The following is a 15,932-nucleotide window of genomic DNA, read 5'->3' on the forward strand; positions in this document are numbered from 1 at the left end:
CCCCATGGGTGCCCTTCAAATATCTGGCAGAGTATATTACCCCCATTGGAACCCCTGTGTTTGTCGATAATGTCTGCAGCACTGGGATATCTAACAAAGCACAGTCAGGATCTCAGCATTAGTGTTGTACACAGGTCATATGCTAGTGGTGTGCAGAACTGGTTCGATTAGAATTGGGTTTGACTCGAACCAGGCCGGTTCGACCGATTCAAGTTCAAATTGGACCAGCCCCCAGGTTATACGCTGTTGAATGGATGTATGCATAGGGCATATATGTATCTGTGAATCCATGCTCATGAGGGAATGAGAGGGGAACACTGGAGAAGGGGAGGGGCAAAGGAACAGGTCTCCCTCTGACACAACCCTTGTTCCCTCCCAATTACTAGCAGGCCCCCACCACATTGGACATACGCTTATGGTTAAGACCTCTGTGCTAAAGACACAACACCATGATGTCAATTCTACTCATGTTCACTTTATCAGTTGAGATCAGTGATGTTCTTTGCACTGTGACACATTATTGAAAAGATGGAATCTCTTGACTCAATGTTGTGGCTTTTCTTATTAACCATTAAGGCCTCCCCTGAAGTGGCAGGCATGTTTCCCTTCTTTTCTCTAATGCAAATTTGTGGTGCCTTAGCAAAGTAATCCACTGAAGGGCGATAAGATATCTCAGGCCTCGTGACATGTTCTTGTTTGTTTCTCTTGGAATATACTGATAGGATCTGTTCACCTGGATGGAATTCAAAGAGTCACAATTGACATGTCAATATCGTGGCAAGAATGTGTGTGGTTTTTTTTTTAAAAATCATAATAAGGATTAGATTCCCACCACTTGCAGCAATAATACATAAATTTAATTCCCTTGTGAGGATGCCATAGTGGCCTGGATATATCCTGAATTCTCATTTTGCTCTAATGTGCTCACATAATCAGCATCATTACATTTTTGCCATAGAAAAAAGGACTGATAACATGGCGAATTTCCACTTATGATTTCAAAGGCACAGAAGAAGAGATAAGCAGGCCCATAGGAAGCTGCCTGATACTGAATAAGAGCATTGTCTACTGAGCTAGATGGACCAGATCTTCTAGCACTGAGCAACGGCCCCCTCCCCACAAAAAACTGGAACATAAGAAGCTGCATTCTTCCGAGTCAGACCATTGATCCATCTAGCTCAGCACTGTCTACACTGACTGGCAGCAGTTTCTCCAAGGTTTCAGACAGGAGTCTTTCCCAGCCTTACCTGGAGATGCCAGGGATTGAACTTGGGGCCTCCTGCATGCTAAGCTGATGCTGTACCACTGAGCTGTAGCCTCATCCTCTAAGCAAGCATACAAAACTGCTTCATGCCAAGTCAGATTACTGGTCCATTTAAATCAGTATCATTTAGGGATGTGCTGAAATGCAATTTGGCGTCCGAATCACTGGCACAATCTCTTTAGAAATGAGGGCTTCCACAGCCCATAAGAACAGCCCTGCTGGATCAGGCCCAAGGCCCATCTAATCTAGCATCCTGTTTTGCACAGTGGCCCACCAGATGCTGCTGGAAGCCACAGGCAGGCGTTGAGGGCATGCCCTCTCTCCTGCTGTTACTCCCCTGCAACTGGAGGAAAGCAGGTCCCTACCTGCTCCTTTAACAAGGAGGAGAGCAGATCTCTTCCTGCTCCTCCTTCCACTTGCCATCACTTCTGTTCCGTAATCCTGGCGCTCCTCCTGGATATCTTTGTGCACCAGCGGGGCATCTCCCAGCTGCCCCTGTGCACAATGCTGGCATGCACATGCCCACCATGAATGCACGAAGGCCATGTGCATGCCAGTGCTGTGCCCAGGGGTGACATCCCACCCATGTGCAAAGCTATCCAGGAGCTGGGATTACAGAAGTGGTGGCGAGTGAGAGGAGGAGCAGGTAGGGACATGCTCTCCTCCTTGTTAAAGGGGCGGTGGGAGCCCTCATTTCTAAAGAGGTTGTGCCGGCGATTCGGATGCCAAATCCCATTTTGGCACATCCCTCGTATCGTCTGTTCCGAAGGTCAATCCAGACATGGTGAGAAGTGTGGCATTTCTGTGGTCGCTTAAAATAACAGCCACAGGGGGTCTGGCTGGGATTGTGAGGGGAGGAGACTCTGTGGTGTGAGGGGAGGGGCATTTAATGTTTTCCTCTTTTGGCCCCAGCGCATGCACTAAGGGCTCTTGAGACGGTCCCTTTGCTGAAACTAAGCAGGGCTTGGTGTGGTCACTGCCTGGATGGGAGAACCATCTATGCCACCTTTGGGGATGGGGTGGGATGGAGGACCAATGGTTGGACTTGCAATAAGGCAGTTTCCTATGCTCCCAAAATACTGTCCCCCTCAAGATCCCATATAAGCGTTGAGAGGGAAAGTTCCATTGTGGCCAACAGCAGTTTCTGTTCAGGGCCAGTTTGGGTGGTACTTTTCCTGCTCTGTGCAATTAAAAAGGGGGCACATAAAGGTCCTGACCTTCCTGGTCCTACCACTATGTTCCATTTTCCATCAGGGAGTGTTTCATCTGATCTACCACTTTGCCCATGATTCAGATACGAGTTTAAACCGGTATCCTTGTATAGGATGGCAATTTGGATGAACCACCTGCTTTGCAGGGGTTCCATACAAGGGATACTGGGATACTAGTACTCACAGGGAGTACTCAGAGTCCTTCTGCCTCCCCACACTGCAGTCATGCTATTGTTTTGGGGTTTTTTTTGTCATGATCCACACCGGAGGATTGCTGGTCAATGTGACTGATGCAGAAGGGGAGGGAGGAGATGGAAGCCCCTCCTCCTCTGCTCCTGATTGGCTGGGAAGGTGCTGAAGCTCAGCATGCCCCTCCCCTCCCCTCCATCTGATGGGCTTCAGAAAATTAACACTGAGTGTTCCCACTGAAATTAATAAGACAAATAAACTTACTTGTCCCATTAGTTGCAATAAGACGGCTTATGAGTCGCTTAGTGTGGGTGTCAGCCAGTGAGTATAGTATCCTGTCTTCCTAAGTGTAACACTTGAATTTGTGTTTTTATGTATATATGTGTATCCATACACACACACACACACACACACACACACTAGGATGTGCTCTAAGCGTTTCAGCATCTCTATTTCCAGATGCTGAAACGAAGGCTTTGAGCGGCCCTAGCTGAAACGGTTTGGCTGGGGAAAAGTGGGTACTTTAAAAGCTGGAAGGCAGGTTTTACCTGCACCTGCATTGCAGCTCCACTGCTCCCCACTGTCCCAGAGTATTTGTTTGCCAGCTGCATTTGCTTAGGCACAGGAAATTCCCTGTTCCCAGCAGGAAATGGCATCTGAGCATGTGCAGGCAACATCTTGAGTGGTCAAAAACACTGAGCACGCAAGATGGCATGCGCACATGCTCAGATACCATTTCCTGCGGAGAACTGGGAACTTCCTGTTCCTAAGGAAATGCAGCCGGCAAACAGAGAGCCTGGCTGCTTCATACAAACATCACCGCTCTGGGGTGACGGGTGGCAGCAGAGCTGCAATGGAGGGGCAGGTAAGACCTGCCTTCCTCCTTTTAAAGTGCCCACTCTCTGCTGCCCCGGATGGAGACGAAACGCTTCATCATCATCATCATCATCATCATCATCATCATCAATTCAATTTTTATACCGTCCTTCCAAAACTGGCTCAGGGCGGTTTACGAATAAAACAAAAACGATTAAAATCAATCAACTTTAAAAGTTATAAAATACCATAAAACAGTTAAACGATAAAACAGTTTTAAAACCCTGAAAAACAGGTACATCGAAACCCCTTTACAACAATTAAAACACCCTGGCAAGCCAGGCCAAACAGATAGGTCATGCACATCCCTATTAAATATTGCAGCTATGAGACAAGCTACTCCAGTCACTTGCTTACATCCAGATTGTGTTACTCATTAGCAGTCTTACTGCAATTAATGAGACAAGCTTATTTCAGAAACACAGCCGTGTTGCAGCTTTACAACACTTGCCGCTGGAAAGGAAGCTCTGCTAGAGGGCTGTTGATGGAGCAGGAGCCACTGTCAGCTCAGGCTCACGTTGTCACAAACGCCGCCTTCGGATGCAATGCTGAATGGACCCGCGGTTCCGAGTCCCCCTGCTCTTCCATCCACATTTGGATGAGATGGAAAGCTGCCGCTCTGCAGTCACGCTGGCTGCAGAGAGAAGAGGGACTGGCTGCCAGGACCTCCTTCTTTAATGGACAGCCCTGGCAGCCAATAGCAGCCGGCATGTGGGAGGAGCTGCCTCCCTCAACTCTGGTTCTATGAGGGCAAAACTGCAGAGCCATCATCGGGATGTCATGCTGTCGTCACGGAAATGGAGTTTATAGTGGCAAAACTCCACTCTGAAGCAACGGTTCAGATTGGAATTCCAGGAGGGAAACCGCAGGTCCCTTTATGCCATAAACTCCAGTTGCCCACATTCGGACATAAAGCTAAGGAACCCGGAGGTGAAGGGACCTCCGTTTCCCGTTGCACACTAATTTAGCCCTGGACTGGCAGTCCCTGCTGCCTGTGAGGCTGTGGAGGAATTGGCTGACTCTTATGAACATAGGAAGCTGCCATATACTGAGTCTAACCATTGGTCCATCTTGCTCAGTATTGTCTGCAGAGACGGGCGGCAGCCTCTCCAAGGTTACAGGCATGAGTCTCTCTCAGCCCTACCTGGAGATGCCAGGGAGGGAATTCGGTACTCTCCCCAGAGCGGCCCCATCCCCTAAGGGGAATATCTTACAGTACCCACACGTCTCCCATTCAAATGCAAACCAGAGTGGACTCTGCTTAGCAAAAGTGACAATCCATGCTTGCTATCACAAGAACATTTCTCCTCCTGCTTTGGCTCCTCCTTCTCTGAGCTCAGCTGATGCTTATGACAACAAGAGAGAGCCAGAGAGAGAGAGAGAGCACTTGGCCTATTCCCAGTCCACACATGCTTCTTCCTGCCTGCCCCACCCTCCTTCCTTTCCCATCTAACCTTGCGTAGGAGGAGAAGGAAATGGAAGTGAGCTGCCCACTTACTTACTTGCCTCCCTTCCTTCCACAGAGGAGTGAAAAAGAGACAGAGAGTGACTGAGAAGGGAATGGGTAGCAAGGGTCAGCAGCTTCTGATTCTTCAACAACGATGGATGAGTTGTAGTTCAGCAGCATCTGGAGTACCACAGGCTGGGAACCCCTGATCAACATCTAGAATCCCTGTTACAGGGAGCATTTCGCACCACTGACTTTGACAAAGGATAGCTTATCCAGCCTTGTTTCAGGAACCAAACCCCCATTCATATTGTTGCTTCCTGTGGGAAAGCATATTCTGAGTTAAGGAGTTTCAGCTTAAGACACCATTTTCAGGAACCAATTGTAAGTCTGAGGGCTTCCTGTAACTGGCCTTCTGCTTATGCCGTAATTGTTGCTAAATGGAAAATCTGGAATGAGTTAAATAATATTGTGCAATAATATCATCATTGTTCATGGCTGGAGAGATATTTCGACAATAAGTCTAGCATTCCTGCAAGTATATTTTGTCCATCTGGCCAACGAGAACATAAATACTCTAAAATATTGCATAAATTTTACACATGCATACAGTATGTACATACATATATATATGAAAATCAACAAGAGTGGTGGTAATGGGCTATTTCAATAATGCAAACACAGATGAGATTGCATTAAATAAAGGAAATAAGGCAGGAAATATATTTTTGGATATGGTCTGAGAGTGACTCCTAATTCAATCTGTGTGGTCATTTGCAAGGGAGGAACAGGCCTGTACAATGAAGTAAGAAGGAGAAAATCAAACTAATGCTGAAAGACAATCTGCACATCTACCTATTAGCCTGAGTCACAAATGCATTAGCTGAGGAATTAACACAAAATCTGAGCCAGAGAAAAAGGTGGGATGAAGCATGCAATCCACCAAGAGTGCCAGTGGAACTTTAATGGAATACAATAACTGATAAATGTGAGAGGACCTGGAGGGCATGGCAAACAAATAATAATCTTGTATTTATTGCCAATGCGATAATGTAATTTTCCTATACACAAAAGACAGTTAACATGAAGACCCTGTTTAGCAGTCCAAGTTCACTCTAGCCATCTCCCCACCCCCCAATGGGCCCCATTAAAGCTATTAAAACAGTATTTAATTAAAAGCCTGGGTGAACAGATGCATCTTTAAATATTTTTTTAAAAAAATTGGATGAAGCAAGTATTTGAATTGGGATGTTTGGATCTGAACCGAGATTCAGGAACAAGCTGGAGGTCAAACTGGGTTGCAGTCAAAAGCCAGAACAGGAGCCAGGTGATAGAAACAAGCCAAATGGTCGAACCCAAAACAATCAGGAGCCAAAGGAAGTAATCAGGAGCAAGAACAAGCCAAAAGTCACACCAAGAAGAAAGGAGAAGCCAGAAGACTTCCGTCTCTGACACTCGACGCCCTGCTGCAGTGAGAAGATGGATGAGCCAATGAGTGACGGAAGCCTCGAAGCTGCCTTGCAATATAGCAGGCTGCCACAAGGGCAGGGCTGCCGAGCAGGCCAGGCATGACAGTCTAGCCCGGGGATTCGCAACGTTGGGTCCTCAGATGCTATTGGACTTCAGCTCCCATCATCCCCAACCAAAGGCCACTGGGGCTCAGTATTATTGAAGCTCAGTACTATCTAGCTCAATATTAGCTCAGCTTGACAGGCAGTGGCTCTCCAAGGTTTCAGACAAGGGTCTTTCCCAGTCCTGCTTGGAGATGCCAGGGACTGAACCTGGGACCTTCTGCATGCTCAACAGATACTCTACCACTGAGCTACAGCCCCATCCCTCTTAGAGAAATACAGAACTTGCCACTCTAACATTTATGAATGCTGCCGCTTACTAGGAATATAGCAACTTAGAAGATATTGAGGCTGTTCACATGAGCAGCCCTACCTGGGCTTGCACAGCCCTACGTGGCTGCTCATGTGGATCTCTGGAATCAGGCCTGATCCCGACACTGCCCCGCTGGGTAGCCCGAGTTTTGTACTCAGCTGATTAGCAAGGTAGAAGGCAGTGGTGTTAACTATAATAGGGCAAGGGGAGACAGTTGTGCCTTGGGGGCCCCCAGAGGCAAGTCACATGACTGAATCCCCCAGCTGTGCACCCGCCTGGGCTTCCTTCAGTTGTATTCATCCTCCAAAATTGATGTGAGTGTTAAGACCTGGAGCTACCAGAACAGCATGTCTTTCTCTAGCACCATTAAATGACTTGCATTGTCCACAATTTACAAAACCTTTTAAGAAATAATTTAGAATGTTCTATTGTGGCACATAGATATAGATACAGATAAATTTTACTATGCTTTTTCTTACCACTATTCAGCCTCATTTAAGATTTCTTTACTTCATGAGCTGAGCTTCAGTGAGGGGAGGGCATTTTAAAATCTTGTTTCTGGGCCCACTCCAACCTTGCTACGCCCCTGGTAGAAGGATGCGAGCACACACTCCTACCCTGGTATCTGGTCATGTGTAGCCCAAGCAGATGCAGAACCAGGTTTCAAGAGAGCCCAGCTTGCAGAGAAATCTCCCCAATGCATAGTGCATTGAGGGATTTCTGGAGGCCAGGCTGCGTTTCCCTGCCCTCCAGGTTGCTGTGCTTCTTCCAGCAGCACCACTCATGTGGCATGCGAGTAGCACTGCTGAGAAGCCTTTGAGGATCATGCCTTACCCATCCTACTCACCAGGTCATGTGAACAACCTTATCAAATTTCTTTAATATCTTCCAAAGAGGGCACACTTCACACAGACAAACCCACAAAAGGAGCTGCCTGGTAAAATAAAATTCCAAGGCAAACTCCTCGCCTCCACATAGATCTCCTTCTCCTCTCACAACCCTGTGAGCGGCTCCTTTTGCTGGTGCTGAGAAACTCTGAGGAATGGATTTGCAGCTTGGGCATGCAACAAATTAGCAATATCCCCAGGCAATGGACTCCAGGCCGTTTCCCTTCTGTTGAGTTCTGATCCCATCTAGGATGACGGATGACGTTCCCCCTGCTGCAGAATATAATATAGAAGCAGCTTAAGCACTGCATATGTTCTATGACCTGCTTGCTCCCTAGTGTGGACTGACTGAGGCTGTCTACGCAAATTCTATTTTTACTCTTAATGGATTGCTATCTTAAATGGACAGTAACATACAGATGCTGTGGGAGTGAACATATCATGCTGCTTTTTAACAAGTAAGGCCATTGAGTTATCTAGCTCTGTATTCCAACTGGTAACAGTTCTCTAGGGTCAGGCAGAATTCTAAGTAGAGATCCCAGGACAGAATCTGGGACTTTATATGTGCATATCATGTGCTTTAGTAGCCATCTAATGGCACAGTGGGGAAATGACTTGACTAGCAAGCTAGAGGTTGCCAGATCGAATCCCTGCTGGTATGTTTCCCAGACTATGGGAAACACCTATATCGGACAGCAGAAATATATGAAGATGCTGAAAGGCATCATCTCAGACTGTGAGGGAGGAAGCAATGGTAAACCCCTCCTGTATTCTACCAAAGACAACCATAGGGCTCTGTGGTTGCCAGGAGTCAACACCGATTTGACAGCACACTTTACCTCTATCATGTGCTTTACTACTGAACTATGGACTTTTTGCCATAGTGAAGCCTCACCTTATTGAATATTTGTAGTTCAAAGCTGAAGGGCAAACCTACTTTCCTATTCCTCTGTTTACCTTCTCCAAATATTAGAATGCTCATGAGGGTCATCTTTACTATTACCAGTACTATTACTACTACCACTATGGTGGATACTTATATACTGCTTTTCAACAAAAGTTCCCAAAGCGGTTTACAGAGAGAAGTAAAAATAAACAAATAATGATGGATCCCTGTCCCCAAAGAGCTCACAATCTAAAAAGAAGCATAAGATAAACACCAGCGATAACCACTGGAGGGGATGCTGTCCTGGGCTTGGATAGGGCCAGGCTCTCCTCCTTTAAAGAAAATCACCACTTTAAAATGGTGCCTCTTTGCTCAGTTAGTGGGGGTGGGATTGTCTTTAGTGAAGATGTGAATTTAGTGAATTGTCTTTAGTGCAGCAGCAATGGATGAAGCAAATGAAACAAAGATATTGTTGTGGCCCCAGAAGAGACTACAGTTCCCAAGTGACTCAGGACTTCAGGGATTTTAAAAAAAACTCTTCCAGAATTATTATTATTTTTTTTAATCAAGTCACCACTGAAGCTGCTGCTCCCTCATCGCTGGCTCCATCACTCTGGGAGCAACAGCAATGGATGAACCAGAGAAATCAAAGTCATAGAAGCAACCCCAGAGAAGACTATAGTTCCCAAGAGACTCAGAACTTCAGGGGAATGTAAAAAAACCTTTTCCAGGTATCTTTCAAAAAATCAAGTCACCACTGAAACTGCTGCTCCCTCACCTCCAAGAGTTTGGTCTGTCTTCTGTAAGTAATAATGCAGGGATAATCTCAGTCCTTCTTTGCAGTTGCTTCCCAAAAAGTGGGATTCAGAGGCATAATGCCTCTGAAACTGCAGGTAGTATGCAGCCATCGTGATGCAAACTTGTCCCCCTTAAATTTGTCTAAGCCATTACATAGGAAGCTGTCATATACTGAATCAGACCATTGGTCTATCTCAGGCTTCCCCAAACTGCGGCCCTCCAGATGTTGTTGAACTACAACTACCAACATCCCTAGCTACAATTTATTGTGGCTGGGTATGCTGGGAGTTGTAGTAAAGCAACATCTGGAGGGCTGCAGTTTGGGGAAGCCTGGTCTATCTAGTTCAGTATTGTCTTCACAGACTGGCAGCGGCTTCTCCAAGGTTTCAAGCAGGAATCTCTCTCAGCCCTATCTTGGAGAAGCCAGGGAGGGAACTTGAAACCTTCTGCTCTTCCCAGAGCGGCTCCATCCCTTGAGTGGAATATCTTATAATGCTCACAAACAATTCTAGTCTCCCATTCATATGCAACCAGGGTGGACACTGCTTAGCTAAGGGGACGTCATGCTTGCTACCACAAGACCCATGTCTCCTCTCTGTAAAGCCCTTTTTAAAGTTGTCTAAGCTAATGTCCACCACCATATCTTGTGGCAGGGAATTCCATAAATTAATTATGTGTGATGTGAGGGAGTTGCAGATTTTGCCCAAAAAGGAAGCTCCCAATTCACCTTGAACTGCCACTTGAGAGGAAATTTGGCTGCAACTCCGCACAAGAACCCTGCCTTACAGAATAAAAGTTGACAACTCTATAAATAGTTGGAAAACAAGACTCTTAGTGTCATATGGGCTATGAATAGGAAGTTAGGATACAGTGAGGTGGAGAATATTACTGACAGCCTGAATGATTTCTTTGCCTCAATGTTCACAAAAAGGATCTGAAGGTCACATCTAGGATGCATTTTCCTGGGGGGAAAGTGAAAATGTTAAAAGACTTTATGATTATACTGGAGCAGAAAGGCAATTAGACATAGTAAAAGGTGACAGGCGCCAGCTACTGATGATTTATGTTCCAGGATTCGAAAAGAAAGCAGCAATTAGGAATAAGGAGAACTTCTGATGAAGATTTTTTGATAGGTCACTAAGGACAAAATCAGAGGAAGAAAATTTCCTCTGAGAAGCCAGTTGTTTGGCTGTTAATTGCTGTTTGCATTACTGCTACAAAACTGAGTTGAGTGAGTAGGGTTGCCAACTCCAACTAAAGGGATATGAGCGTTGTTTAATACAAAATCTCAATACTTTTCACAATACCAGGCTCTTAAAATCTTCTAAATTGCGTCCAGTAGCCACTTGGACATCAGTGCCAATTCCAGTGGGTTGTTGAAGGGTTGGCAACCCTGTTATGAGTAAGAATGCAGGGACACATCACGCCCCATTGGTCATGAGTAAGGATAAGAAAGGTCAACCCTTGGTAGTGGCTGACATGGCTGACATCCTGACTAATGGTGCTCTTGTGGAAGGCTGTTGTGCTAGTGCAAAGTGGTATGGATGTTGCCCATATGAGTTCTGCTAAGTTTGGAGCTTGTGCTCCTGACTAGTGTGGTGCCAACACAAGCATGATTTTGCTTGATCTGCTGCAGTATGCCTCATCTGTTTTAAAGGGAACATTTGTGCAAGAGCGCTCAACAAATTGTTATCTGGGCAGCTCACAACACCACAACATTTTTAAAAATCCAATAAAAAGTCATAAAACATGACAAACAGATCAAGAACATAATCACAGCCCTAGTGGATTGGGCCCAAGGCCTATCTAGTCTAGAATCCTGTTTCACACAGTGGCCCACCAGATGCCTCTGAGAAGCCTGCAGGCAAGAGGTATGTGCATGCCCCCTCTCCTGCAGTTACTCCTCTGCATCTGGTATTTACAGACATCTTGCCTCTGAGGCTGGAAACGGCCCACAGCTACCAGTCTAGTAGCGATTGATAGACCTATCCTCCATGAATTTGTCTAAGCCCCCTTTAAAGCCATCCAAGCTAGTGGCCATCAACACATCCCATGAATTACAGCACATTTTTTAAAAAAACCAATACAAAACATTTTTAAAACATTTTTTAAAAAATCTGTTGGGGTTTTTTGCATGAAAGATTTAATCTTTATTGACTAAAAAGAAAGAGAAAAAGTTACAACACTGAACTGAAAAGATAACTGTCAAAGTACAAGCATATCAATAACAAAGGACTGTTATATCCAACTGTTTTTAAAAGCCTGAGTGGTCTTCACCTGGTGCCAGGCAAGCCTTACCAGGGAGGCTATTCCATAGACAGGGTGCCACCACCCACCTCACCTCATTGGCTGGGGCACTCGGAGCAGAGCCTCTGAAGAAGACTTAAAGGTCCAAGTCAGGACATATGAAACAATTCTTATTGTTACTTTTTTTTTAGTGCAGCTATGCAATCTTCTTGTGCGAGTACAACTTTGTTCCTTATTCGGGATATTGGCTGGTATTGGTTAGCAAGAATACACATCCACTCACCATGAATTCCCCATTACTTAAATTTCTGGCTGACCTGAGCCCTATTCACACAGCATATCTGCAGAAATAAATGCACTAATGGGGAGGAGCTAAAGAATGACTATTGTTCCTGAGCCCCCCTGACTTCCATATACTCATTAGAAGCTGATTAGAAATATCCCATATTTTGTCCACGCAACCCTCAGATGTTGAAAATGGAGGACCAAATTCTTGCTAGTTTCCTTGCTAGGTCTTGTGGTAGCAAGCATGACTTGTCCCCTTAGCTAAGCAGGGTCTGCCTTGGTTGCATATGAATGGGAGACTAGAAGTGTGAGTGCTGTAAGATATTGCCCTCAGGGGATGGAGCCGCTCTGGGAAGAGCAGAAGGTTCCAAGTTCCCTCCCTGGCTTCTCCAAGATAGGGCTGAGAGAGATTCCTGCCTGCAACCTTGGAGAAGCTGCTGCCAGTCTGTGTAAGCAATACTGATCTAGATGACCCTATGGTCTGACTCAGAACATGGCAATTTCCTATGTTCCTAACCGGCTAGGGTCTGCCATCTCCCACCCAGAAGCCCCCTCAAGATCATTATACATCATGAGATAGGAACATTCATGGGGCATTGCAAGTGGAAATTCATGGCAGTCAGTGGGAACCAACTGTCCATAGATGTACCACATACCACCACAGCTGCCACCAAAAGACAGGAGACGAAGATCAGTGCAAAAAAGGACAGTTGGCTTCTGCCAACCAGTACCAAGCTGCCCCGGAACTTCCTTAGAATTCCTTTTCTTTCACTCTCAAAATTGCTCCCATTTTGCCTCCCAGATTTTCCTTACCACCCCATCTTGAGCCTCAAAATTCACTGAGAATTTCTGTCTCAGTTCTGAATGGAGTCTATCCACATAGTTAGGAGACCTGTAACCTGTGCATGTGTAGAAGTACAGAACTTCTGGTGAATGCATTTAGGGCAGATATGGGGACAGTAGGTATGGATCTTCCCCCTCCCCATTCCCCCCATTTTATACCTATGGAAATGTCATGGTAATAAGATTCTGGATGACTTTAAGTTTAGTTTAAAGCACATGAGGTGGTAAAAACTGACATTGGAGTATACTGTTTTGATCAGATCATGTCAGAATGAAGGTGGAAGATTGCATGATTAAATAACCTTTATTGTGTCTAGAAAATATGAAGTCAGAGAAAAAAGTCCTTTCCTACTTCCCCCTGGTATGATAGTTTTGCACATTCAAGGGTTATTCTTTTTTTTTTTTTTAGGAAGTTGTCAGCCATGTTATTTCCCAGCTACAGTCTGAAGGGATGTAGGTCAAGGAACAGTTTGATTTAGAGGCTATTCCCACGATCGACGGAAAGCGGGCCCGCTTTCCGTCACTCATGGGAACCACCGGGCTGGCCTGCCTGGTGCTCCCAAGGTGGCTAGCCCACCTAGAACACCTTCCACCTAAATGAGGTTAGCAGAGTGAGCGCTCCGTCAACCTCATTTCTTTGTTCATGTGTTGCCACGGTGCGTGGCGACACATAAGTCAGACCCCCTGGCAGGAGTCTCTCTAGGATGCCCCGTGCACTTGCGCTGGGCATCCTGGGACTTCCAGGGGCCACATGGCCCCCGATCCCTGCAGCCCCCACCAGCTCCATGACATTTGGTTAAGCCCGCTCTCCCTGCAGACCTCATTGAGGCACTTCAAAGCAATTGTGTGAAGCACCTCCTAGTGTGATCTAGGACTTGATGTGGCTGTTCACAAGAATACTGCCATCTTGAATTCTTATGAACATGAGAAGAATCCATATGCCATATATATGGATGATGACAACAACATTCAAATGTTGTATGCACATGGCCAATGTAGTAACTGATGGAGTTCAGCAATCCCTCCTCTAACAGGAGCAAAGCCCAATCCCACTCTTCCAAAGTTCAAATCCAGGCAACCCTCACTGCTAGCCACCACCCCCTCCTGGTAAATGTACCTTTGCATAGGAGGTTGTCATGGTCTTATCCTCTTGCTAATGAGCTGAAATAAATAATACTACTAGACAGAAAGCACAAGCTAGGGCATTACGCATATGAATTTGACAAATATTTATGTACCGCTTTTCAACAAAAGTTCCCAAAGCAGTTTACATAGCTAAAAATGCATAAATAAACTGGCTCTCTGTCCCCAAAAGGCTCACAATCTTGAAAAGAGACATAAGATAGACACCAGCAACAGCCACTGGAGGGATGCTGTGCTGGGGATAGATAGGGCCAATTGCTCTCCCCCTGCTAAATAAAGAGAATCACCACTTTAAAAAAGTGGCTCTTTGCTCAGGTAGCAGAGAATTGCCTGCTGGGGAGCATGGGATTTGTAATTGCATCTACCTAAGGGCCCAATTCATTTAATGAGAAGACACAGGAAACTACAAGACTTGAGGTTATCTGAAAATTTTCTGAGGAAGCTTGGGGAAAACCTAATGAATTACAAGGTGGGTTAGGTAGGGCTCCCCCATTACTAGTGTCTTACTGGTGTAGATGGTTTTCATCTACAAGAAACAGTCTCTGTTTCTTACTGCCTCAAGCACAGAAGTTAAGTGGAAAATTACTTCAAATCCCAAGACTTAAAGCTAGGATTTTGCTGAAACTACTCACATTTTCTTCCAAAGCATGTTTAACTGTGTTAAAAAAAAAAAAGGCTCTGGTTATTTTTCAGCATTCCTTCTAAAAATGTTCAATTATTCATTAATGGCCGTCTCTTGCCCTCACTCGGATTTCCCCTTGGGGCTGTCATCTTATAACCAAATCTAAGTGGTTGTGATTTTATTGATGTCCAGAAATCTCATCATATCCAGTGTGCCATTGCTGTGATGTCTCCACATTCGCTACATGATTCCATGCTGGAAAGAGCCATCAATGTGATCAACTGAAAGAGCAAAAAGAACCACCAGAAGGGAAACAACTCCAAGGAAGCAACAGCCAGGGGAAACAACAATGTTTAATGGATTCGGTGGGTGTGGGCAATAGCTGACATCCTAATTAATGCTGTGCATATGCAGCCAAATGACGCATACATGCAGTGGATTTGCTTCTATCTGCAGGTGAGTATGGTAGTGGGTGGTTGATTTTTCTTGGTGTATCTCCTTCCCCACTAGAGGAGCTCTGTACAATGTGCAAATATGTCTCTGAAGGTCACACAGAAGTTTTTCATACCAGGCTTTAAGTTCACATCTCCTCCAGAATGGAGGTGTGCATTCACATATCGGCCAAATTTACCCCCAAAGTCCCTGAGAGCTATCAGGAAGCACTCCTCACACAATGTGGGTTTTTCATCGTGCATTAGAGTGTAGCCCAATTGACATCCAGGGATTTTTTTAAAAATCCACTTTTTGTGTTGGGTTTTGGGTTTTTTTTTTGGCAACTTTGAACTTGCAGTAAAGCCTTTCAGAAAACCCGCGGTAAAACCTGCTGTCTGGGAAAGCTAACAGCTTTCAGAGGTGCATTTTTGAAGTTGTAGACCCTTTAGGACAGGAAACATGGTTTTATTTATTTTGCTGTGTAAACTACTTTGTGAACTTTTTTCTTGAAAAGAGTGCTGACCCATACTAACTGAGCAAAGAAGCACTTTTAAACTGGCAATTCTCTTATTTTTTAGCTGGGGGAGAGCAACACTCACAGCATCCTTCCACTGGCTGTTGCTGGTGTCTACTTTACGTTTCCTGTTAGATTGTGAGCCCCTTTGGGACAAAGAATCATCTTATTTCTATATAAACTGCTCAGAGAACTTTGCTGAAAAGCAATATATAAGTATTCCTAGTAGTAGTATAGAAATCTTCTTAATAAAAATAGAATAGAATAGAAAATAATAATAATAATAAATAAAAAAAATGATTTGTACATTGCATAGAGTGTTTCCAGGGAAATAGCAGTGAAGTGAAAATTCCCCTTCCATGCACAAGCACCTGTACTTAAGAAGTAGGAGTGCATTTACTGTA

At 45.1% G+C, this 15,932-nt stretch overlaps 1 long non-coding RNA gene across 1 annotated transcript in view; it reads right to left on the minus strand.

The window, feature by feature from the left end:
• Positions 1 to 475: 475 nt before the first annotated feature.
• The window catches only part of LOC128341317 (uncharacterized), a 133,132-nt gene continuing 117,675 nt past the window's right edge, over positions 476 to 15,932 (minus strand). Inside the window, exon 3 of the long non-coding RNA XR_008314343.1 lies at positions 476 to 733. This is a non-coding gene — a long non-coding RNA (uncharacterized LOC128341317). The remainder of the gene's footprint in view (positions 734 to 15,932) is intronic.

Source organism: Hemicordylus capensis, chromosome 1, assembly GCF_027244095.1.
Source record: "Hemicordylus capensis ecotype Gifberg chromosome 1, rHemCap1.1.pri, whole genome shotgun sequence".
NCBI classification, from domain to species: Eukaryota; Metazoa; Chordata; class Lepidosauria; order Squamata; family Cordylidae; genus Hemicordylus; species Hemicordylus capensis.